General features: G+C 37.9%; 1 protein-coding gene across 4 annotated transcripts in view; it reads left to right on the forward strand.

The window, feature by feature from the left end:
• Positions 1-5,741: 5,741 nt before the first annotated feature.
• MYT1 (myelin transcription factor 1) overlaps positions 5,742-27,093 on the forward strand; it is a 59,003-nt gene continuing 37,651 nt past the window's right edge. For 3 of the 4 annotated variants that reach the window (XM_075176677.1, XM_075176678.1, XM_075176676.1), the window contains exons 1-2: positions 5,743-6,025; positions 25,977-26,077. The gene's annotated coding sequence lies outside the window, so the exon portion shown is untranslated. Of the gene's footprint in view, positions 6,026-25,976; positions 26,078-27,093 lie in introns of all 4 variants that reach the window. The other variant, XM_075176675.1, reaches the window with a different exon arrangement.

Raw genomic sequence — 27,093 nt, forward strand, 5'->3', positions numbered from 1 at the left:
CATATTATGCTACACATAGTACCCCCAGATCATATTATCATACACATAGTACCCCCAGATAATATTATCATACACATAGTACCCCCAGATCATATTATCATACACATAGTACCCCCAGATCATATCATGGCCCACATAGTACCCCCAGATCATATCATGCCCCACATAGTACCCCCAGATCATATTAAGCCACACATAGTACCCCCAGATCATATCATGCACCACATAGTACCCCCAGTTGATATCACGCCACACATAATACCCTCAATATATATTATTTTTGTTACATTTACATATGTGCATAGTGTAGGAACCCCCTGTGTGCTCACCTTCTACTCAGCGCGCCAGCTGAGACAGGAACAGCAGCTGTCAGCACAGGCAGTCCCACAAGCCGGACATCACAGAAGAATACAGCCGCCGGCTCTATCACAAGCCCGCCCCCAGTGACAAGAAACAGTTCTTAAAATGAAAGACCCGACTCGCGGCACAACCCAAACCCCCCCCCACCCCCCGCGAACGAGTCGCGGGGGGGCGAGGGGGTGCCGCGAGTCGGGGGAGGGGCCACCATTTTTTTTTTATTTTTTTTAATGCTTTTATATTTTCACTAGTCCCCCCCCAGCTGGGCCCCCGGGAGCCGCTAAGTTGCCTAGCGGTAAATCCGGCCCTGACATACACAGAACATGTAGTAGCCCACTCACACACACAGAACATGTAGTGGCCCCCTCACGCACACAGAACATGTAGTGGCCCCCTCACACACAATATGTACTGACACCCAATGTAACTGACACACACACTATATACTGACTGACTGACACACTGACAGACAGACACACTATACACTGTACACTAACACACCACCTCCCAGGCCCCGCCGGAACTTACTTTATTCCAGCCGCGGCACCGCGCTGAATGTTCCTCTTCACACATGGGATGGCACGTGGTGCGCGTCCCATGTGATATCTGTTCAATTACAGATGAGCTGCTGGGAGGGAGGGAGTTTCCGCAGATAGTAATGTAAGGTGGCTGGTCCCGGAGGAGGGGCCAGCCACAAATCAATAAAGACACCGGCCCGAAATAGACATGATTCTGCCAGCCCCCTGGCCCAGCCCGCCCCTGGATACATTTGCACTTTGCTAGTGAATAACTCCTAGAATAGCCTTGCATCCATGATCACAAGCCTTTGATAACTAATTTACACTATATATTTAAATTGCTACTATTTTATTATTATTGTAGTACTTTATTATATAGCACCAACCGTTTATGCTAAGCTGTATAGAGAATGTACTAATTCTGATATATATATATATATATATATATATATATATATATATATATATATACATATATATATATATATATATATATATATATATATAAAGCATATATATATATATAATATATATATATATATATATATATATATATATATATAATATATATATATATAATATAAATATATAGTATATATATATATATATATATATATTTATATACGTGTGTATATATATATATATATATATATATATATATATATATATATATATATATATATATATATATATATATATATTACACTACCAGGCTACGTGACCATATACTGCGCTGCTACACACAAACTTTGAAGAATGTATAGCGAGAGATAGATAGATAGATAGATAGATAGATAGATAGATAGATAAATAAATAGATAGATAGATAGATATATAAAGTCTACTTGTACAAACTTTGTGCCTACTATATGGTAAAGTGACCTGGTGGTGTCCCTATAAGCAGAGGGAGGTGCAAGGGGCTCCTTAGTTGCAGCAGCCAGTTTCTGAATAGTCTATGGGCAGGAGCTTGTCATTGTCTCCCTTGTCTATAGTAATTGTTTGTGTATACAGGGGCTGGATTGGCTGCCTACTGAAGCTATTGTTGTGCACTTATTATTGGCCGGCTGTGATTGGACTGGACAGTGCAAGTGCTGGCCTCCTGGACACATAAGCTTTTGGTACTTGCTGCAACTTTTCAGGAATGAAGTAACTTCTGAATGAGCTGTTTTAAAGTGGATACTGGGACACAGACAAGCAGCAAAGATGACGCCGTGTGAAACTTTTCTAGGTTCGTAAACTGTTTGCAAACTTTTATTCTGCCGTTACTGCTTCTACATGAGTGGGTGTTTAGTGTTTAGCGACGTTGCGAGTGCATATGACAGATTCTTCTTCATGCGCTCTGTGTCTGTGTCCTGGCTGTGGATACGTAGTTTGATTGTATGTTTTCAAATTGTTTGTAATTCAACATAGATGGTGAGCTGTGAGTTAAGGTCATTGCTGAAAGGTGTTGGGAGTTTGTAGATTATTCAGAAATGTATTAGACTTTTAAACTGGGCTGCAAAAATAAAATATTACTATTCCCACTGACTTTTTTAGTTCTGTCAATTTCGTTTCCATAATCAACAATTTAATAACACAAAGTTGTCAAGTTCTACTCCTGTTATCTTGTGTTTTTGTGCTTAAAATTTTCTGAACAATATTGTATCATTTTAATCACAGCGATATCTTAAACTTTTAATTTGCAGCTAAAGTGTAAACAAACTGTCTGTTTTGTGCTGTTATTTTGTGATGTGACTGTCTATGCCCAGGATACAAGGTGATTTTCTCCTACTATCCCAGTAAGTTATACAAAGGACAGAGCAGACTGGATGAATGACTGCCAAGTTTCACTATGCATTGCACAAACACAGACCCAGCATTTGCTTAATGTAAAAGAAAGTTGAATGCAAGTCTGTCATTCCATTGAGAGGAAAAAACTTTAGACTTGTACTTTCTTTGCAGACAAAGCAATTGCATGTCCTGAGGGGTGGGATATTGGTAGGGGGAGGGGTGGCATTATGACAGTGTTAGCCTCAGGGGCTTATTACAACTTTTTTTTTTGTTTCCTCCATCTGCCAGGGGTCTCCCCTTGCCGGTATACTCAGCCCTTCAGCTGTTCCATATACAATATTAATGCAAACCAATTTAAATTCATCAAATACAACAGCATTAATTGTAGTCTGCGGTATTAAGGACGCCCATCTGCATAGAAGCATAGAAAGGAGTAGGCAAATCTTCACCCAGCTGCTAACCGGTGAGACTTGTGCCAATTAGACAAACTGCAGACTCAAGTTGTCTTTATTGCTGCTACAGTCTGAAGTTAGTGAGTCTGCTCAGAAATCTGCTGCCTCAGTGGCCCATTCAGTGCCATCAGCTTTATAAAGAGGGGATCTCAGTCACGTATTATCTACCCGATTTTATATAATTGAACCCAATAACATAACTGTTATACTATACCACAGTGTATATATATATATATATATATATATATATATAATTTCTATTCATTAGATCGTCTAATATATATACTCATTATAACCATACAGTTCAGATACAAAAGACACTTTTTCATAAACATATAGCTACCTTTATTTAACAAATTCACACACACATATATATATTATTTACACATGTAAATATATTTTGTAAAGATGTAACTATAGTGTCTAATCTATCTATCTATCTATCTATCTATCTATCTATCTATCTATCTATCTATCTATCTATCTATCTCTCTCTTTTGTGCTTGAATAACGTTTTATACTGTACAGCTTAGCGCAGAGCTGAGAGTAGTCTGTGGATAGCTAGTTGGAAAGAGAAAGAGAGAGAGAGCTGTCCACAGCAACTTGGTGCTGAATCTTTCCTAAGATTCTCAACCGCAGCTTAAATGGAAATCTGTACATACTAAAGTGTTTAAAGCAATACATTCTGCAGGTTATTTGTATTTTTAACTGCACCAATTGTGTTCATATTATTTTGGATTTAGTTTTAATCAAATGTACGGGCCTGATTCCTCTATCACAGTACATATATATATATATATATATATATATATATATATATATATATATATATCAGCTAATCTTTTATGCTGTATCATTGATTATATGCTTTACTAGACTGTGTACCTATTTAATTTTAGTGCTTCTAAGCATGCACATATTTATATCTGACAAAAGATTGGATTTAAAGTTGTAAATATTATATAGTTAAGTGATGAACATCCCTGCATCAGGGATAAATTTGCTTTTTTTGGTTAAAAAAAAAAGTAATTGGACAGAGATTTGGTACATATGAAGACTGGCACTGAAGCATATCGACTTACTTTACCCAGAATGTACAAAAACACAAGTTGATTAGTTTGTTGTGTAATAACTAATGATCATTGTCACATCTGTGCTTTGATAAAAATTACCCTATAATCATAGCACAGTGCATTCATAAGTGTGCATTGTTTTAAATATGATGCATTCTACCTATGTTACTACTTAAGTATATTAGAAATGTGTAAATAAAGCTGTAATTACTATGTGTGGTTGATCTAGTTTAGGATTGAGTTGTATGGCTTTTCCTGTTTTGTATACTGTCACTGGCATCCTCCCCAGTAATATTTTAGGTATACACCATTACAAGTAGGAAGATTGTGTGTATTGGTAAGACGTTTATAGCATTAGATCAGCAAAATAAATAACTATTTAACAGCAGAGGAGTGACCTTCAGAGCTACTAATAATAGCTAGTTTTGGATGTTTCTTAAAAGTTTGTAGTATCTACTTAAGACCCTGAAGTCCCTATGTCCTAGTTTTTTGGGTTGTTTTTTTTTTTTATTTTTTTATTATTATTATTATTATTATTATTATTATGTGTATTTTTTATTAGCAATAGAGTTAATGGTGAACAGGCTTACTTCTTACATAGGTCTTTTGGCTGAAATTGCAACAAAGCGATTCTTTATGTATTTAGTGGGTTGTTTACTTATGTTCTTTTTCTAATTGCATTTTGTATGATATTAATTTTAATTTGTTGTTTATGCTTAGTATTGTTTTTGTTACTGTCGATTGATTTAATTAGCAATTTATATTTATGTTGTTCTATTGTGTATCTGAAATTAACATGGGGTGATCAAATCATTTGTGCATAAACTCATTTAGTTAATTTTTCTACATTTGTTCATAAACAATGCAGAAAATGTAAATTAAGTAACATCACATTAAAAAATATTTATAGCACTGCATATAGACATATGATAGTGACATAAAAATGTAAATGCATACAAATTGTCAGTTTAATCTGCCCTATCATATGTATTTGTTGTCTGCAGAGAAATATAGCAATTTTTAAGTGATTCAGAAAGTGATCAGCACACTCATGTATTTCTAGAGCAGGACTATTTGTACAGGGGTAGCCAATAAAGAGTTAAATGCTCCATTTTCTTGATTCTGGTGACATGTGTAGTTGTTTACTGTACAGCTGGGACTTTAAAGAGCTGGTAGAGAGACTCTCAGTATCGTGAAGGACCACTGCAAAGTTGCGCCCTCTGTTTCAGGGGAAAGGTCACCCCTGCTCACCAGAAATGGACCCAGAGTGGAACTTTCCCTGAGCTCTGCACACACAAGACATCTATCATCCGCTGGGTGTTTCTGTTAGAAATTATTGGGCTATACCAAAAGCTCTCAATGCATAGGGGGAGCCAGGATGACAGTTGTAATGTGTACAGCCCCCCCTGTTTGCCCTCCCCATTGAAGAAGCTCCAACAATGTTGCATATTAATTATTAATCAGCTTGGTTGAGCCAGGCACCTTCTGTTGACTGTAGCAGAGGCAGTAATAGGTTGATGTGAAGAGCTGGGCCTGCCCACTGTCTCCCCGAAGGAAGTGAGCTGCTCCATCTTTTTTGATGCTGTACTGTAAATTTCCTTCACCTCGGAGAGTAAACAGATACATTGCAAAGCTGGAGTTCCGGAGCCCCCCACCCTGTGTCATCTTAGTCTGTTAATGACCCTGGTCATCAAGGGAATGAGCCCCCAGCCATCAGGACTGCTCACTGGAAGAAGAAGAAAGCTTTAAGTGGGACCAACAAACAGCTTACTATTAGAGTAAGCACTGCTCTCCATCACAGCCCTCTAGCCATGCACATCCCATGACTGCTCCCTCTGATGTCATTGTGAAGAAGGTAAGTCACGTTGTGTTGTGTGGCTGACATATAGAGAACAAAAAATTCAGACCTTGGACAGCTCCTGACCAGTGATAACCTCCTATTTGACCTAGGAGTAGGGACGCTAAGATCTCCTTTTTGGGGCCCTATATATCGTCTTGTAGGTTTACTGTCATCACACCCCAGTATGGAGTTTTATCTGAGTAAACTCTATGGATGAGTTACAGAATAGTGGTAAATATTGTGTTTGGGGCCTTATTGATTTCTGGGTCATGCAAACCCTGTTATAACTCGTGGAGGTGTTTAGAGCAACAACATAAATGGAAACACATTTATAGAGAGGGAGTCACCTCCCATGCTTGTCAGCTTTCTGTTTTACAGCTAAATTTACTAATTTACTTGTATTGTACTCTGCAATATAATTTGTACCAGTCAGTGTGTTCTGAAAAGCTGTAGTTCAGGATAGTTTACAAAAAAAAAATTATTTTAATTTTGAAATAAACAGTTAACATTTTTCCTGGTTAAAAGTACGTAACTGTAAGCAGTATTATTGAGAGGAAATGGGATGGGAAAGTAAAAACCGAATGGAAGGTTTACATTGTTATGTTTCAAATGTTGTGATAAAATTTGTGAAGCAGAGTTTCAGAAAATCTAGCATCTGACAAAGTAAGGTAAAGTTTGCTTGTGTTCTATGGAGTGGTTTTTAGTGTATTTAGAATTATTGATGTTTGGTAGTTTGAAAATCTTTTTGCATCATTTATGCATTAAGTCTATTTTCTGTCTAAAATCAGGAAAAGTATTTAGTTTCATTGTTAAGGTTTTTTTCTCACCAGTAGTAGCAATTATCTGTCTATGCTGCCATTAGTGCGCCTGCGTGTTCTCATTTGTGTGATCTGCGTTACTACATTATCTGACATTGATTGTCAGGCCCCCTAGATCATATTTATATCTACATAGGGCTAGAAATCTTTTGCAGGCCAGTTTTCCTGCTACAAATTCATTGTTGTTTTCTCTCCTCTGGATCATCTGCTGCCATTATCAGCTCGCTCCATATGGTCACTTTAATTAATGGCAAACAAAGAAGCAGGAATCCAGGAATCAGAGGTTTGCACTCTGAGCCTTTTATGCTGTCATAGAAACCAAAGCTGTGAGCCGCCTCCCTGCCCATAATGCTTTGTGTCCTGTGATTATTGTGTGTCGAGAGGCAAGCGCTGCAACCAACAGTGCCATCGCTCATCTGTGTGTGAGTGTATGTGTACAGGATACAATGGTTTGTCCCCTGCAGAAATTCATTTTATTAAGTTCAAGAAACATACTATAGCAATATACTAGCTATATACATTACCATTGGCACTGATTTCATGTATTTTTATAATATCTCCTATAATATCTCCTAGTTAACATGTGTATTTGCAGGTGCTCCTTCTACGTATGCATCGATTTAAACATTTTTTGCTAAACAAAAGTTGTTTTATATTGTGCTTTGTGCTCTATTTACTTTTTTATGTCATTTATATTTTAATTAACTTTTGACATATATTTTAAATATCTCTTTAACTTTTTCAGTGGCTATATTAATTGTTAACACATAGTTTTTTTTAGGCAGCACTAGTTTTACTTTTTTAGTTAGTTTTTTTGTTTTTTTTAGTTTACACATTCACGGGCCACAGAGTTACATGCTTACTTAAATGTATTTGTTATTATCAGATACATATAGCAGTTTAAGATAATGCTCATAAAAATGTATAAATAAATAAACATAATGGGAAAATTTTCAGAAGATTTGAGATGTGGTAAAGTTGGTCTTGTAGGGTTTTAGTCGAAAGCCTTTGTAGATGTGTTTATGTTTTAAAATATGGTTTTAGTTGTAAGATTTTAAAATTTTCAACAGACAAGAATAAAGTATAACCTTTGTTATCGTTCACGTGAGGTATTCCATGAATCTTTTATATGAGGAATCCACACCACAGAGCCTGTGGCTAAGAGTAAGGAACTCTGCCACCATCTCAACATGTACAGTGACTTAGTTAGGTCTTTAACTATACCCTGACCAATAAGAGTTCCTCCTTTGGGGGCATTGAAACACAAGTTTCTGTAGCTTCAAAACATTTAAACATTTATTTGTAGTTTAATGATATTGTGTAATCATAGGTCAATATGACATGTGTAGATGATACCGTAGCACTAGGATATACTATTATTATTTTTTGTCTAGGTTTTGTGTTTATTAGGCTTGTTTTATGTGAGACTCAACTTGGGGCATACTTTTGACAGTTTTTATAGCAGTGTCAAGAAGGGTAGTAACACAATATAATAGTAATAATATTATTTTGCGATATAAGGCATAACTGTGCTCCATTTGCTTTTTCTAAATCTTCAAAATAATTTGCGGATTATTCATAAGCAGCCTTTCACTCTGTTAGGGCCCAACATCATGCTTTCACTCTCTCATGTACACTCATATACAGGACTGGACACTAGTCAGAACTGGACACATTGATGCAGTTTCTTCAGTAATTACACCCATTTGCCAGCTCAGTGATAGCATGAATCGTTTGATGAGATTCATGTAGTAACTCTAGAGGGCCTGCTGAACAACCCCAAGGGCAGCAGTAGCACTTACACGCCTAAGAACGTGGTCTTCCTTTATAACATTGGCAGTTGTATTCACTCTACCCCCGCTGTTCCTGAGCGAACCACGTGACAGAATTGTTCACTCATTATAACTAAAGCGCACTTCCCTGCTCTGATTCCAGAGGCTCACAGGTGTGCGGAGTTAAGGGCCAACATCCACTACCTTTATGTCAGCCTGGACCAGCCACGTTCTCTTACATCAAATGTGGGACCTTGGGGGTCAAAGTGGATTTTACCTTTGTTAAGACTTTAAAACATCCCTAGGAACTAGTTGTCCAAACCGATAACTAGAAGCTGTCCATCTTAGGAAGCTAGATCATGCCTTATTGGTGTCACATATTTATAGTGTATTCATAGGCTGAATATTGGTTCAGCCCATAAAATAACTTTCTCTGCAATGTATATGTGACAGATACACTTTAATCTTTTATGTTATTTTCACTAAAATGAACAAGTGTACCTATGAGTGCAGGGGCGCACGCAGGATTTTTAAGGGGGAGTTTCCCCCCACCCACCCAAAAAAAGCAAAAAAGCGAGAGAGCTGCTGCGCATGCGCCCTCGCAGCAGCTCCATTTCGGCAGCCCTGTACTATACAGCAGCCGCGGCACTGTCAAAGAAGCGTCCGCGGCGGTGCTATATACAATACAGTGCTGCGGCTGCTGTATAGTACAGTGCCGCTATGTAGGGGCACTTCTTTAGTGGAAGGGAGGGGTTTCTGGAGACCCAGAAACCCCCCCTGCGTGCGCCCCTGGAGTGGATTTCTAAAGTGACACACCAGGCTTTTACTTATAGTCTCCGGGGAATGGGGTTCTCATCCAGCATGAGAACTCTCAATTTATACTTAGTTATGCCAATGTGTTGCTGTGCCCATATATTTTACATTTCAACCAGTATTTATTTAGTCCACCTAATTCGAATGAGTCTGTGGAATTGTATCTCTATGTTCGCTAGTTTTCATAGATGGTCTTACCCATTGAGGGCTTGTCCAGAAGTTCCAAAGATCTCTGGATTAATGGTCTATAGCTGAAAGCATTGACTGCATTGCAGTACCTGACAGTTACCCAGAGCGACTGTGTCCCATGTCAGTCATGCATGAAAATACAGTGGGACAAAGGTAGTTAAATGTTTGCACTTTGTCCTTGTGTTCAGTAGAAAAGCCTGTGGATGCACATGGTTCTATATGTCCATTGTTCTTACGTGTAACTATTACTGTATCGTGGGGAACAGGCATCCATTTTCTCACATGTGACAGAAGCATGCTTGTTGGAAGCAGCAGCATAATATTATTAACAACTACCAGCCAGTCTCCCTTGATGCTGATATCTTGGTCTGGTTTAGAAACATATGTAATATGTGGGACCTGAAAGAATATGAGCTCAGCGTGAAGAAATAATTTGTTCAGCTTGTTCATATCACTAGTATACAACAGAGTACATGGAGACCCAGAAGCACCGCTGTGGGTTAAGTGTCTTTCTTTGTACCCCACTTGTGTCTTTATTATGTTGGCGTAAAGGACGAGCGCCTGACAATCTCAATCTCCCTTTGTTGCCTGATACATTCATAAGCTTTTTATAGCTGTTCCGGGCTCTGCTCTCCATTGTTTTACAAATGAACTCTCCAGGAGCTGATTTCCACGGCTCATCACTCGGAGCGAGGTTACAGGGGGGCTGAGAGGTGGCTGTAGGACCAGGTGACACCGGACCTTTCAAGCTATCCATAATTACTGGGAATTAAACAGCTGAGACTTCATCAGACACCAATAAACTGAAAGCAGTAAGAGGAGAGGCCCGGAATTTCAGAGAGAGACCTGGCCTTGATTGAGGAATGAGGCCCAAGCCTCTACAGAATGGAAGGGCCTTTTTATGTTGCTGGAATTAGAGGCCTTGCTTCTGGATTATAAAACATAGTTAAGTTAACCGTTTCACATCAGTGTGAGGAAATCAACATATGTTTTTTACCTGGAAGCAAAATAAAGTACATTATTGTAAAAATAATTATTTTATTATAATTATAATCAGTAATTCTGATTATAATCCGAAGATTGCCACAAAATGTTAGTACACATTGCTGGTCAGTCGCTTTCCTCATGAGCATGAGGGTACTATAATATATCAGTCATATTCTTATTTATGATTCAACTATGATAACCCATAATTAATGATAGAGACAAATTATTGGTCATAGTATGGACAGTACTAGTCATCATCAAAGTGTCCGCTTAGAAGAGTTTTTATTTTGTTGTCACTTAAGATAATTGCTCTGTATTTTGCAGGGCTTGGCTCAGCAATGACACCAAAGTGCATCATGTTTTATTCATTTTAAGGGGGGTAAATATACATAATTTATCATCTGCTGCCATAGCAATGATATTTTGTGGGCAATATAGAAATTGCCATTAGATGGTTGTAAATACAGGTTTCAACCATCTTCCTTGATACTGAAACTGTTGGCATTATTAAATGAAAGTAAATATACCATTTCCTGTTTGGCCAAAGACATTGCAACAATAATCACAATGTGTGACCACATTCAATATGCCAACATTTTCCTGCTATTGCCACAGTAAATTGTTGCTCCCACAACATTCCATAGTTGTGCATTGTCAATGACAAACATAATAATATATCTGTAAAACTGTATGTGAAGCTGGTATTGGGCAATATAATAACATCTGCTAAAATAGTGGACATGTGCAGTAAATGAACCTAAAGCAACCAATCAGGTCTCAGCTTTCATTAGACAGACTATGGTACACTGCCAAAAACTAATATCTCATTGGTTGGTATGCGAAACAGCATGTCATTGCTCTTTGCAAATAAACTGTATGACATGACCACAATTACAAAATGCAAGATGTGAGGCATGAACTGAATGTCTTACATTTTTTGTTTGTTTGCTCTACTATAAAACCATAAGCTTTGGCTAAAAAACTTGTGTTGAACTACAGCTCTTAGTATGATCTGCCACCTGGGAGATGTAGTTCAGTAACACCTGGCGATTCACAGTGGCCTAGTGGTTAGCACTTCTGCCTCACAGCACTGAGGTCATGAGTTCGATTCCCGACCATGGCCTTATCTGTGTGGAGTTTGTATGTTCTCCCTGTGTTTGCGTGGGTTTCCTCCGGGTGCTCTGGTTTCCTCCCACACTCCAAAAACATACTGGTAGGTTAATTGGCTGCTATCAAAATTGACCTTAGTCTCTCTCTCTGTCTGTGTGTGTATGTTAGGGAATTTAGACTGTAAGCTCCAATGGGGCAGGGACTGATGTGAGTGAGTTCTTTGTACAGCGCTGCGGAATTAGTGGTGCTATATGATGATGATGATCTTTATTTATTAAATAAGTTTAGTTGATGACAAATGGACACTTGGCTGAGAGCTTTATGTTGTGTATACCCGAGACAACTAATAATACAGCACTTAGCTATGGCGCATATTCCTGTTTTCGGCATTGGAGAACTTTCCTTCCTGGCAATAGTATCTGCCAGTTTCAAGCAAGCAGCAGTTTGCAGAATATTTTAAAGGGGGGAGAGACGGATAATTTCTATTCTCTGTCATTTCAAGGCTGATCCTTTTTATTAACACTGATGCTAGTTTGAAATGAAAAAAAAAAACCTCAAAACAACAATATGAGAGGCAGAGAGGCTGCTGTGCGCCTGAGTGTAATTAGATAGGGATGAAATTGCCCAAGAAGCTTGTGAATTATTGCTGGAAGTCACATGATGGGCAGAGGTAGCTGAGTGTGCAGATTTCCGCCCTCTGCACAGCACACACGCTTACCGTATTTACACATTTTCAATATTTAACCGTTTTTTTTATCCCTCTGCAGTCATTTATTTAAAAGCCAGTATTTACTGGATAAACAGCCCCTATTATGCCTCCATTTCCATTACATTTTATAATCAGCTTGTCCAGATTGCTCAATGAACACAGCTGTCTTTCATTTCCTACTTGGAATTGCTCTTCCGTCCCAGGCCGGCTTATTCATCCAGTAGAAAAAATGTGGCCTCTTTCTATGGCTTAAGAGTGCCTCTTCTTACTGAGTTCCCAATGATAATGATTACTTTTTGACGCAGCTCTATCAGCTTTCATGTTAATCTCACACTGTGTTCAATATAGTGTTTCTTATACAATTAATGTCTTTTCTTTTATTAGAGTGTTCTTGACTAGGGTCTTAGCATCTTATCGGGAGACGAGTGTGGTGATATTGTGGGAGGCAGTGACCTGTCCACTCCTGTGATCATATTAGTGAGTACAGGTCTGCATGTGACAAGGGCAGTGTCATAATTTGATGAGGGAATTGGAAATAGACAGAAAGTCACAGACTGAGAGGTCCCTCAGTTGCACACAGTAGTCAATAGTTCTTGTCAAACAGTTGTAGCAAGTATGTAGCATCAAATACACCTCTGTATAAACAAAGTTCATACATCCAACTTGTTTAACGCACAATGCTATGCTATACTTACTGAATATTTCAAACTTTACACATACCTTGAATGAGCTTTGCAGTCGACCAAACAGTGCTCCCTCAGTGGTTGGTATAGGAACTCAGAATGTTGCGTTAACATGAATGGAAGCTGCCATGCTTCTTACTTATCATCAATAAACGCCAATGTCAAACTGCCCCCAATGGTCATGGAAATGTTATAAATCTTACATGAACTAGCAAAACTCTTATAATAATGCTTTTTTTTTTCACAATCTAGCCATTTGTTTCCTCTACAACACATACATTTATTTTACATATAACAATAGGTCATGTTTCAGAATAAGGTTCCTTGAAACGGTCATATGGTTACACATCCTTTGACCCATCTGATTAATAATGTAAATATTATTGGATCTTTCTATACCAACATAGTAACTGATTGACTATGTACCTTAGATGATTCTCAGCATAAGGTTGCCATGTGTGTGGATCTGTGAGCAGTGTGGATTCCAAATGTCACAGATTTAACCATTTAGGTGCTTGATCTAGCAACCAGATATATGTGTATCTAGCCGTGGTTATGGGCTGACTCAGTTCTTATCCCTGGAAGATTGATTTTGATCTGGTATGGTGGGGCCACACACAGTACATAGCCAATTTGGTAAAAATAATAATATATTGGACAATTATACCTGGCCATCCTGTGCAGGGCTGTGAAACTGTCAGCCTGCAAGCCACCTTCACCATTTAAACATGTTTCCTGAAATCCTCCTAGATTCTGTTGCATGACACTTTTCTACTAGATTTCGGCCAGTACATGTGTATTTATAGCAGACTTGCACCTATTTGCATAACAACGTGATTTGCGCTACTGCAGTAATTCTTTCATAAAACAAAGTAATCTGGCCCCCAAAACATGAACTCTTCACATTAAATATTTAAGCTTTATTAATGTCTGGAGGATTGTCATCTCCATATAATACCCATATTATATAATATTTAATATGCTGAGCATTCTTTCTGCCTATGGCTGCTTCTATTTCTAAATTCTAATTCCAAAATCAGGAAGTGGGAATCTATATCAGCTCTCTGTAACATTTAACATCACAGGCTGGTTTCCCTTTTGTTAAATATTTGTTCAGGAAGACTACATTTGTAAGAAACTTTCAGTATTCTAAAATACTTTTAGTTTGGTATTAGAGTTCTGTAAGAGATGAGAACACAGTTGGGCTCATTGAGTTGTTGTTGTAACTTGAAAACCAATCAGCTATTCGCTTTGTGACTCCTACTGCAAGTTAGATAAATAAAAGCTATTATGGGAATGGCTAATACAAGTTACAAAACACCTCTGCAATCTGCACTGTATTAGATAAACCACTGCCTGCTGTATTACCCATCAGAAACACACAGTGTTGTTAGCCATTTTGTGGATTGAATCAGTTTATGATAAAAACAGCCCATCAAGTCACCTGGAGCTAGTGACATCACTGAGACATGAGGCACAAGCTGCCTTATGCCCCAGTGATGTCACTAGTTCTGAGTGATTGATGGGCTGCTTTCTCATGAATATAATCTCAACAACCAAAATGGCTGCCTCCACTGCGTCAAGGTGACAGGTCCTCTTTAAGGAGGAGATATATTCTACATGAAATCTTTAAAAGTATACAATGTGGCTTATTTACATATATTTGTTTGAGAATTTTTGCCTTTTTATGTTGCTAGAGAGTTCACACGTTTCTCACAAAATTATAAACCAAAACATTAGAGAACAAAAGGGGGTGTAGAAAGGACAGATGAATTATAATCTGCTCTTAGCAGACCTGCCTCATACATCTGTCATACTTGGGATTAGCCAAACTCCTTAACATGTCACGCTATTGTGTGACAAAGCACTGTCCCGGTTTCTGGCCCAAGGATGCTGCATGAAAATCATTTTGTATTTCATTTAGCTTGTAGATATTGTCACTCTGGAAAGAGCTGACATATGAAGGCTGCAAATTCTGGCTGGAGTTACACTGTCACAGTAATGGGCAGCTTTCATTCTTAGCATTGAGGCAGATTATCTTTCATATCATCTAAACGGGAAATTATCTGCAATTGAATCAATCTGTTTCATACCAGTCCTTGAGGGTATTCAACGTTTCTCAAAACTTTACTCTGTGGCTGTATATTTATAATACATCATTTTGTAGGCTGAACCAATATTCAGTCTATCCATTTACTAGGAACTAATGACTTTACTGGAGCATTGGAAACAAAGGGCTAGATTTACTAAATTCCGGGTTTGAAAAAGTGAGGATGTTGCCTATAGCAACCAATCAGATTCTAGTTTTCATTTATTTAGTACTTTCTACAAAATGACAGTTAGAATCTGATTGGTTGCTATAGGCAACATCCCCACTTTTTCAAACCCGCAGCTTAGTAAATCTAGCCCAAAGTGTCACTTTCTTTGATAGTTTGTATTCTCATGTATATTGGTTCAGCACACAAAATAGCAGCCTACATTGTGAGTTGCCGACAAGAACGTTTTATGGTGTGATTGAGATGTACTAAAGGGAACTAAAAAGCCCCCAATTTACATAAATATAGTAAACCCCTTTTTTAAACAAAAAGTACTTGCATACACCTGCTAAAGGGAGGGATGTAATCATCACTGAATGAATGGTGGACGGAGACATGCAAATTATTTCTGCTGCAGAAATGATCTCTACTCCCTTTAGATTGCAAACTTTTTTCCCTGGCACAAACAAAACAAATAGATAATAATAATAATAATGAACATTGTTCACAAAGATACACAGAAATCCAACTGTATTTAGGTAATGTAAAAAAAGAGCAAAAGTGCTGCACTTTTCAGAGGCTGGCGGAAACAGCAGGACAGGGGGACTGGACTGTCTGCAAGAGTCAGATGCATGGACCAGTAGCCCAGCCGATGTGGGGGCTCTCATAAGGTACAGGAGTAGTAAAATACAGGTAAATACAATGTAAGGTAGTATTAATGATTAAGACAAACTTTTTATCCTATAATATGTCATTATTTACACCTGCTTGCCTCTGGTATTGATGGTGCTTTATTAATTTGAATTAATATTTAAAAAAATACACAAATATTGAGCACAGCTCTTACATTATGAAATAGAGCTGGATCAGATGTATTCAGAGAGACTGTGTGCAGCAAACTACACCATCCACACAACTAGCACACACGGAGCAAGGAGCAGCTGACTGCTTCACTCTACCGACAGTATAGATTTATAAAAATAATTACTTCTGCCATCAACGCTCAGCCTCTCGTACACTCACTCACATAAAAAAAAATGGAATAGAACATTGGAGGAGGGTAAATTGCATGCTTTTATTTGCATTTTTAGGAAAATTCTTCATGTAGCCAGCTGGGGTGAAAGGTCAGCATTTGCATATAAATGGAAAAGGATGGGGGCATGCAATGACGGGGAGCTGCATGTGTATGATTTTCACAGCAGTGCGCCTGTGTTTGGAAGATTAAAGTACACAGCTTGCATTTGGTTATTACTAAACGTGAAAGGGTTCAGATGCTAAATCAGAGACAAAGTAATGAAGGAGAGTACTAGGGGGAAAAAAAAAAATCTGTGGCATTGGTGGAGATTAATGTTGGATATCTGAAGAATAGGCAGGTACGGAGATATAATTTGTGGGCAGCTCAGGTATTTAAATGATTTTTTCATTTCCATCCATGTATATGCCATTATCAAGCTGACCTACACATCATTCTTAATATACAAAGATGATAAGACTGTGGGCTCTGTTTCTGTACTTTATATATTCTACAGTAAGTACCAATACCTGGTGTCCATGAATTTCCCATTACTTTGCTCTGAAGTGTAGAGATTTAACTAGAAGACAGAAACTCTGCACTACAGTGCCTATGTTTTATCATAAACTTTGCAGTATATCTAATTATTCCAGATAATTCGGTCTTCGTTAAGAAACGTTGGTTTAAAGTAGCACTGACACAAGCATTGTACAATCGATTGTTGTCTAAATTGTCTTATTAGTGTGTGTAATTCACAGCATCACTCAGCAGCTTCAACACTGTGACCTGTATAATTCATCATAATTCTTGTACTGATTGTATGAAATGTTCTTGAGAAAAGCAGTGGCCCATTATGTCTGACCACCTGCCCCTGCCTTGTGTCCGCACCACCCATTGTGTAGCTGTGCCTGCCGTTGTTTCTATACCTGACGTTTCACAACCATTAAAGTCATCACTTCAATCCAACTTAAAAAAAAGACCACTGGTGTCTTTAAAACATCATATAAGGATTTGTGTTGACCATTTTAAGATGTCTGTGAATCCGCTTTGTGATCAGTTGTTGTATTTATAATTAATAATGGTCTTCCTATATATTGACTGTTGTCGTATAGAATGCAATAAAAAAGTAAGTCAGGGACATGTACAACTCAGTAATGTAAAGGCATTAGTAAGTAGTAAGGAGCAGTTATTACAATTGATGAAAGAGAATAATGCAGGACCACGTTCAGTGGCTTGTTGGCCAATAATTTGGCCTCATCATACAACCTAAAAAGTCCCAAATATTGATGCCTATATGTTAGCCATCAAAAAAAATAAAATAACTTTTCCAATGATATTTTCTGTCTTGCTCTGAAAATTCAGCATCCAACTCTTTTTGTAGACTACAAAAATACATGCTGGCTCTAGATCCCCTACTTGTGATTTGCATATTGGAAATTCTGGCATTAGAGAGGAAATACCAATGGGAAATGACGAATATAGATAAAGAATATTAATAAAAGCAATTATTTTTTTATTTAAAAAATGGTATAGGTAGTTTTTATATGCAGTCCAATGTGATAAGGTATTTACCAGGTGAAAAATAGTCTTCCTCCCTCTGTTTGCTTTTTAGCAGTGCTCTGAAAGTTGATCAGCCTGAACGTGCCTAATGTTTGATCAGACTTACATCTGTCCTATTCTTTGCAAATTAGTTTCTTCTTCCTCCCTGTGTGTGATGACAGATGGACAGAGAGCAGACAGGTAGGCGGGGCGGGGCTCTGACAGCAGGCAAAACGATGCAGAACAAGGCCCGGAAGGGAGTATTCTTGTCATCCCTGTAGTAGGAGACCTCCTCTTGTCACCTTTACTTTGTCAGCAGCGGACAGATGGATGGTTAACGTCTGTTGTCTATTCCCCAGTTACAAAGGCATAGAGTGACAGGAGATAAGGACCACTTGACCCACCTGCCAATTTCTCATTTCCCAACCTGCTGTCGGAGGTTCTATTGCTTATTTTGTCCCTACTTCCTCCCCCCCTCAGTTCAGATAACATATTTCTGGTGTCATGTAATTTCAGAGACAATAAAAGAGAGACATTTATAGGCCGAACATATACCTGAAGGTGACCTGTTATTTATTCTCACTAGTACATAAACTTTCCATCACAGGATAGTCTTTACTACATGCCTCTCCCTCTAAATATGTTACTGCAAAAGGAAAATATACCTAATACATAGCAGCATTTTCACTTCATCTTCAAATATCCAGTTATTCTGCCCAGAGAGCAGTTATTCTGGTTCAAACAGAGAAAAGTTTTCTTATTGTAAAAAGAGATGTTTTGGGGGTAAATTGCTAGTTATGTCCTTTTACAATTTTCTATATATACTATGTTAAGAATAATTTAAACTACATTTTTAAACAATATCACTTACAAAATAATATTTACTATCCGACAAACGTAGCAAATTATTTTGTTCATCTTGACTTGCACCTCGGATCTGCCATATTAATTTTTCTGCTGAATTAAAGTAAAAAATATTTAATTGCATCATATCAAGGCAAGTGGGAAGCCCATAGACAGAAATAGAGTGCCACCTGTTGTCCAAATAACCACGAAAAACAGATTACATTTTTGGGGTTAACATGGATCTATCATTTACACTCAGGCGAGGCAGCCATTTTGTGGGGTCATCCAATATTCATGGAATTGTAGCCTGTCAGTTCACTAGGAATTGCCTCATGTCTCAGTGATGTCACTAGTTCCTAGTGAATTAATAGGCTGAATATTGGTTAGACCAGTGATGGCTAACTTGTGACACTCCAGGTATTGTGAAACTACAAGCCCCAGCATGCTTTGCCAGTAGATAAATAGCTGATAGCTGGCAAAGCATGCTGGGACTTGTAGTTTCAGAACACCTGGAGTGTCACCGGTTAGCTATCACTGGGTTAGACCCACAAAATGGCTGCCTCCACTGTGTGTAGTTGGCGAGTCCTCTTCATAGAGCTGTTTGTATCTTAATGTGATTTTAGACAAGACAGAAGCCTTTTACAGACACCCAGCAAGAATATCCTGTATCCTGATTAAATCTAACTGCTGTATACACATATTTTTAGAGCACAAATAAATACAATTGTGTCACAAACCTCTTTACCAATTACCTATCAACATATAAGACACAGATTGTAAGAAACTTATATATCTGTAAAACTTAAATCCTGTGAGTGTGAGCAGCATATTACATGCATTTAAAGGAAAGTATTCTTATTTATTCCCTATTAAATGCAGATAGCTGTGTGAAAGAGAGCTGCTTGGAAGTGGTTAGAGATCAGTCCTGTAAAAGGACAGTTTTTCCATAACTGTGAGAGGAATACTGATAAACCTCTTCTTTCCCCCCCTGCACACTAACAATGCATTTTCTTCCTAATTTGTCCGCAAGCCACAAATATCATCGAGGAAGTGGGTAGAGAAATATGGAGTAATAATTTATTGTTACAATGCGCTAGATTGTTAGGCGCCCCCTCCTATTGGTGCTTTCACGCCTTCCTGCCTTTTTTTTTTCTTTTTTACTGCGTGCAGAATAATAGAACAAGCAAGTGTGGAAAATGTATTCCAGCAGAAGGATGGATGTGTGCACACAGAGAGTGACTGAGAAAATCTATTTCTGCACTTTGATGATTAATATTAAGGTCTCTCAGGGTTTCATTCAGCTCCTGTATAAAGTACACAGTGATGCATAGCTTCTGCATTTAGCTGGAAGGCTAAATTGATACATTGCACTTTGTACTGTTCTGGGCTATTGTATCCTGTGAATGTCAGTGCGCTAAGAAGCATAAAACAATAGTTCTGATTTCAGGTGGTCTTAGAAAGAAGCCCCCGTCCCATGAGATATCGGATAATATTACATCAACCAAATCAATGTTTTTCTGCTGCAAGGCAGGCAGAACAGTACAGTGCAAATGTAGTTATACATTTATTATTGCAATAATACCATCTATTTCAAGAAAGCTAAATAAAACATTAACATCTACAAAGGAGTCTGATATATACAAAGAAATGACTATGCTGTATTAGCAGCTAGAATACATGAAATTAATTTCAAGCTCCCAGGGTCTTGTTATTGTTATATACTTGAGCATAATAAATATATTATTAATGTAAGTATTGGCGTTCACCTTAATATTAATAGTTTAGACCTTGTAATAGTATAGTCACATACACAGTCTGCCGTTTTAGAGGTTTATTTAAAGTAGAAACATCATCTGCACACAGTGAAGGCAGACATTTTGTGGGCTCTGTGATCCAATATCGAAGTGAACATCATATTTTGTACCTCACACATCAGTGAACTAACTGGATCCTAGTGATTCAGTCTACAAAATGGATTCCTCTACACTGGTTCCCAGTGAGTTGGTAAACTGTATTCAACCTACAAAATGGCTGCCTTTACTGTATGTAGAGAGCAGGGACAAACACAGGATTTGTAGAGGGGGGTTTCCACACCACGCCACCAGTGGGCGTGACCAGCATACATGGGGACGTAACTATAATATTAGTCAGTGCTTGGCTGGTCTCCAACTCTTCCTATCCCTATAATATACATGGGCAGTGCTGCATGCACTACTGCTAGAGCCGTGTGAAGTTGGGCAGGGTCCAGCCACCTCAATTATACAGTGCCCCAGGCTTGGATGGGGGTTTCCAGGCACTAGGAACCCCCCCCCACCCCTTGGTTTGCCTATGGAGAGGAGCTACACATTAAAGTATATTTGAATTCTCATCTGATGTATCCATCACACTTCTTAGTAACTTTCCTTCAGGAACACATATCTCAAATTGTATCTTGGTATAGGAACTTTTCAGTCTATGTTTGTGAATGGTAAAATACATGATATCATATGTAGACATGTTATAGGCTTGCTGCACCATAGTTTGTTTATACCACATCAGATTAGGTATGGAAAATTACTTATTATGCTTATTGCTCTGAAAAATATTTCTTTATACCCAGAGAAGTATTTTTTTATAGAAGGACCAACTACTGTCAATCATGTTTCTTTTTCATGTATACATATGTGAATTCTGAGGTAAACTTTGTTTCTTGTTAAGTTTAGAAACTTTCACTCATCCAGCACCATGCAGCTCCATCTGGCTGCATCTGATCCCTGAAGCAAGATATCCCTGAAACCAGATATCTTAGATCAGCTTTTATGTAACTCAATATCTACATGTTGCTTTACAGCCAGCATTTCTCCTATAAAATACATGTATTTCGGCAGAGAAATTACAGTTTACTCACCGAGAAGCGTCGGAGAGTTTTTTGTCCTCACTGGTGAGAACTGCTGAATTATGTGCATTATCAATAATAAAGGAGAATTATGTCTTATGGTGTAACTGTCTGCCAGCACTAAACTAATATTTACTCAGTGCCCGCTAAATATTCACATTACAGACATGGCTCTCGTTAGTAAATTGTTCCACATATCAACAAACTGACTTATTGGGGAGGGGGGTGTTCTTATGAGACCTAACAGAGAAGAAAAGGGGCCAGGAAACATTCAACATTAAAAAATGTCCCTTTTATCAAAAAATAGAATGTGTATAAATAAAAGGGTAGATTCAGCATTTGGTTATAAATGAATGTGCTACATTATATATGCAAATTAACTTTAGGTTTAGTTCAAAAGAGAATAATAAGTTGCAGTCACTTTATATGATCCCTAGTCTACATCTTACAGGACTACAAAAACTAAAATATGATTTGACTTAGAGTATATAAAGGAGCTACTAACAAAATTCTAATATATATGTAAACGTTTCAATAAGTAAGTAGAACTGAAGATATTTGAGGTACAGTTGGGATCAATGGGGCAGTTATTTTCCTTCATACTGTCAGTAATCTCTTACAGGCAGCCTCCTCTATTACCATCTATGTAGACCTGGACGGATGACATCATTTCCTTGCAGTCTCCTACTCAGTTTGGCACATAATTCAAGTAGTCACTTCGGGACAAAACTTCCAACTCTTGGTGTGATCCAGTCTGGGACATGACCACGCCAGTTTGGTGCATGTTACGTCTGGGACATGACCACGCCAGTTTGGTGCATGTTACGTCCCCCATGGTTGCGGTTGGCGCATTAGAATCATTAGAGGTACATACTCCCCGGCTGTCAGAACAAGAGACCTGACTGTCTGGTTGGTAGAATGGTTATCATCGTCATCATTTATTTATTTATATAGCGCCACTAATTCCGCAGCGCTGTACAGAGAACTCACTCACATCAGTCCCTGCCCCATTGGAGCTTACAGTCTAAACTCTCTCTCACGCACAGACTAGTGTTTATTTTTCAGCTGCTAACTAACCTACCAGTATGTTTTTGGAGTGTGGGAGGAAACCCATGCAAACATAGGGAGAACATACAAACTCCACACAGATAAATCACCTCAAGTCAAGCCTGTCTTGCTTCAGGTATGGTGTGGATGTGTCTTAAGGTTCTCTCAAGGTATGGAAATGTTTTCTTGTATACTTGTGAATGTTGTAGCTCAGGCTTCATGTTATTTTAGTTGTGAACTCTCAGCTGTCATAAAATGAGACTCAATTGAAAACACAGCAAAATATATTTTGCCAAATGACAGATCATATTATAATTTGTGGAGTTTTGAAAGAATGCAGTGCAAGCTATGACGTTTCCCTGGTGTCCTTCACGTAGAAGTGCATTAACTGGTTTCATCAAACTTACTGTCCACTGAGTACAGTAGCAGTGCTTACTCCATATGGCAACATGTCTCCATGTGACATTGCTGAACCTTGTGTAACACACAGTGGATGCAGTCATTCTGTAGGGTGAGTCATTATTACGCCTATTAGTTTACATGGAACTAGTAAAAAGGTCTGGAAAAAGAGACTGCTGCGAAGTTAAGCCACATAATTGAAAAGTTCAGATAGAGGTGTAATACATTGTTCAGTATAATCCTGACAATCCACTGCAGCTCTGTTAACAAATAAAAAATACCCAGCACCTTCCAACTCCATTACAGACGGCTGAAGCTTCCCCCTTATTTTTAGTACAGTTTCCTGTTTGGATCGGATACAGGTCAAAAAGCTGAGACTGCAGTGATTTAAACTGCCCCTGTGTATGAGTCAACCAATCCACACACTGCATTTCTGTAGAGCAAGTCTGTAGAGCTGTGTGTTGACTTAGAGAAGCACCTCCCTCCTAACATAGCAACCTGGTGCAGAGGAGTGGCAGAGAGCAAGATGAGCATATTTAGTTATATATAAACACTCCAGTTATTCCATGTGTGATACACAGTCTTACGTGTATACCAATGTCAAATGGTGGCTCTATTTACTCTTTGAACTACCAACAGACATGTAGAATTGGGGAGATCCAGTCGTTCAGACTGAATGCTGAAAAATCAGATCTGTATCGAGTTTGTCGACAGTTATTACAAACAAGCTGAGTATATATCAAATTATGGCAAGTAGGCAGTGAAGATGAAGTCAGATAAGCCCCGACATAGAAAGAACATTGTGCACATATTATATATATCTATATATATATATATCTATATATATCTATATATATCTATATATATATATATATATATATATATAGTTATGGCTATATATATATATATATATATATATATATATATATAAATATATATATATATAGATATCTACTTAACTATATATATATATATATATATATGAAGAATGTAAACATTACTACTAATTTCTATGAGTAGAAAGTCATTATAAAGATTTCATTCATAGATTTACCCACCCACCCTCAGGCTGATGAACAATCCTTTTTTCTGCATGATTCTGCCTTTATTATCATTTTATTACTATTAGTCATAACACTGCTCTCACAAAGTGTAATGTGCATCTCGTAGATTCAGGAAAATATCCGTGGGAGGGCATGTACACATTATTCCAGGGTGCTGAAAATACTGTTGTCATATTCACAGATCCAGTTGTGGGAGGTTTGTGGACAGGCAGTTAACTGAAACCCAGCTTTTCATGGTTATATCATATGTTTTACTAAAATACAGCGACAGCCTACATGTTGGTGGGCTTATTGAGATTGATGCATTGATTTGAATGGATTTTTTCATCATCAGTTCTTTTTGTAAAGTGATTTCCATTTGTGCCAATGAATACAGTTTTGTCTTAGTTTGTTGGCACTGAATGCTAGAATGAGTCATTTAAAGCTAGACACAATCTTACATTTGGTGATACTGCCCTGCAACTTTATACCCCCCCAGCATGTGCATTACAGAAAGGAAAAGGTGCATAACCTTTGACAAAAAAAGGCTGTTAATCATAAATATGATGAACGAAACTTTGTTCCATAAATGGTGAAAGTACAGATACTGGGACCAGTTGCAGTTACTCTCTTGGGCAATTGTTCACATGCTGTGCTATAATTTAACCCTTTCTTACTCAGTGGTTGACTGACACTAAAAGATTTGCTGGAAGCTCATGTTCAAATCTCATTGTCATCTTCTCGTGACCTTGTACAAGTCACTTTGAGTCCAAAGCATCAAAAAATACACTGTCAGCTCTGTTAGGTAGGGAAACTGTACTTGACAAATCCCATATGTACGACTCTGTGTAAAATTGTTTGCTATGCAAAAATCAATAATAACAAAAGCATGAGACAAGCTAATATTTGATACTGGATCAAAGATTGCAATCGGTTACTGTTGAACAGACAATACATTTTGAGCCTGGTATGAATGGAGGTGTGCTGGCACCTGTCACTCACCAACACTTATGTTTGTGAACAGGGAAAATTCACAATTAGCATTTAAAGCCTCAGTGACTGGCATGTTGTGATATCTTACCGCACAACAAAACACTTGATGTTATAAGAACAGTAAGAGGAGTGAAGGCGTCTGGCACTCTGGGACTGGTTGGAGGAAAATGCCATTTTTACTGCAGGCGAGATTCATTACAGTGAATGCAAAAGAGGGAATGAAGAAGGAGGGCAGAGCGAATATAATAGCTGAGCCCCCACCCCCCAGCTGCACTATGATCCTTCAGGTTTTATAAATGCAGCTGTGAAAGATTTGTAGGCAAGCAAATCACTGTGCAGAATTCAGTATTCATTACATCCAACCCCCCAGCTTCATGCAACCCCCAACAACACCACTGAAGTGTCACTCTACATCATGAATCTGTCCTTTTACCCTTTATATATAAATCCCAACATAAGCGTATGCAGCTCTCCCTTCTACCTGCCTTTTCTCTCTTTTTGTAGTAGCTTCAGAGTGCCCTTGTTAAATATATAATACAACAATTAAATACAGTAAAACATTTCACTTGGATTGCAGAAGATTAAATTATGGCCAGACGGCATAATAACCAGATGTGTCCTTATTGTAAAAGATACTTCAACATTTCAGTTTTTTCACTGTAAAAATAAAACAATGCTGATCATTTGGTTTCATATGTTATTGAATTTGTACAGTTATTACACTCTGCGTGGTCCTAAAAGTTGGTATGGAACAAAGAGCAAAATTAGATGTTTGTAAAGTATCACAATAAAGGAAATGAGAAGGGAGGAGAATATTTAACTTTTTATTTATGTCTCCCCCACTTAATAACTTTCTGTTCTTCTTGGATCCCACAGAAAATGAATTCCGGGGTGAGCTGCTGAACCAAAGGTGGACGCGTGGCGAGAAAATTAACAGCTGTCACACAAAACAAAGATTAACCAGCAGGAAGTCCAAGGTGAGGACAAAGATCACAGCTGCTCCAGATCTTCTGGGTGGCATAAAACTGTATCGTTCCTTCAGCAGTCACTGCGGTTGGTGGATTTATGTCAGTAATGCTTTTTAGGTGTATTTTCTCAGGGACAAGAGACACCTTTTCTGTTCACTTATCTATCAAAAACAAGCCCCTCCTACTCATGTCACATGACTCAATTTGAGTCATGTTATAGGAGGCAAAATTCACTTAGACATGAGGATAACCTTTTACAATCAGCTTATTGCTGTATCATGTCTACTAATTAATTAAAATTGTGTTATTTTCTCTGGTATGTTTCTTTAGCAGATAGAGAGTTGTCAATTGCGTTCAATCCACAGCTGTAAAATAAGTATATAAAATAAACATCTGAAGGCTTTTATTGGTCTGTACATTTAGCCAGAAACTAACGTTTGCATGCCTAGTTAAAATTACAGTTAACATCATCATCATCATCATCACCATTTATTTATATAGCGCCACTGATTCCGCAGCGCTGTACAGAGAACTCATTAACACAATATTTAGCACTTAGAGGCGAGTGATGCATGATACAATAGTTTCCACAATTGTTGAACTATGCTGGCTTTATCTATTATCTATTTAATCTATTATCTATTTATTTTATTTATCTATTTATCTATTATCCAAATAGATTATCTATATTATCTTATCTATATTAATATAGCAGAAATGTATCAAGTGTGAAAGGTCATTCTGTGCTGAGATTAGGAATACATTGTTACATGAAAAAGAGCAACTGGGAAAGAGATGCAACACATGAAGGCCCATTTTTAGATATGCAGAAAGCGCAAATGTTTTTTTGTACTGGTACACACTTACTTTTGCACTAATTAACCAGTTTTTGCGCATGGATTTGCAGGCCAGGATTGCAGTGTCTGTGGGGTGCAAAATGTCACCGCCTGATGGAGGAGGTAGGCGTATTAGAGGTGTTTACTTTTGCAGGATGAAATCATTTGAATTGGATAAAGGCTGGAAAA

This window comes from Mixophyes fleayi, chromosome 6 (genome assembly GCF_038048845.1).
Source record: "Mixophyes fleayi isolate aMixFle1 chromosome 6, aMixFle1.hap1, whole genome shotgun sequence".
NCBI lineage: Eukaryota > Metazoa > Chordata > Amphibia > Anura > Limnodynastidae > Mixophyes > Mixophyes fleayi.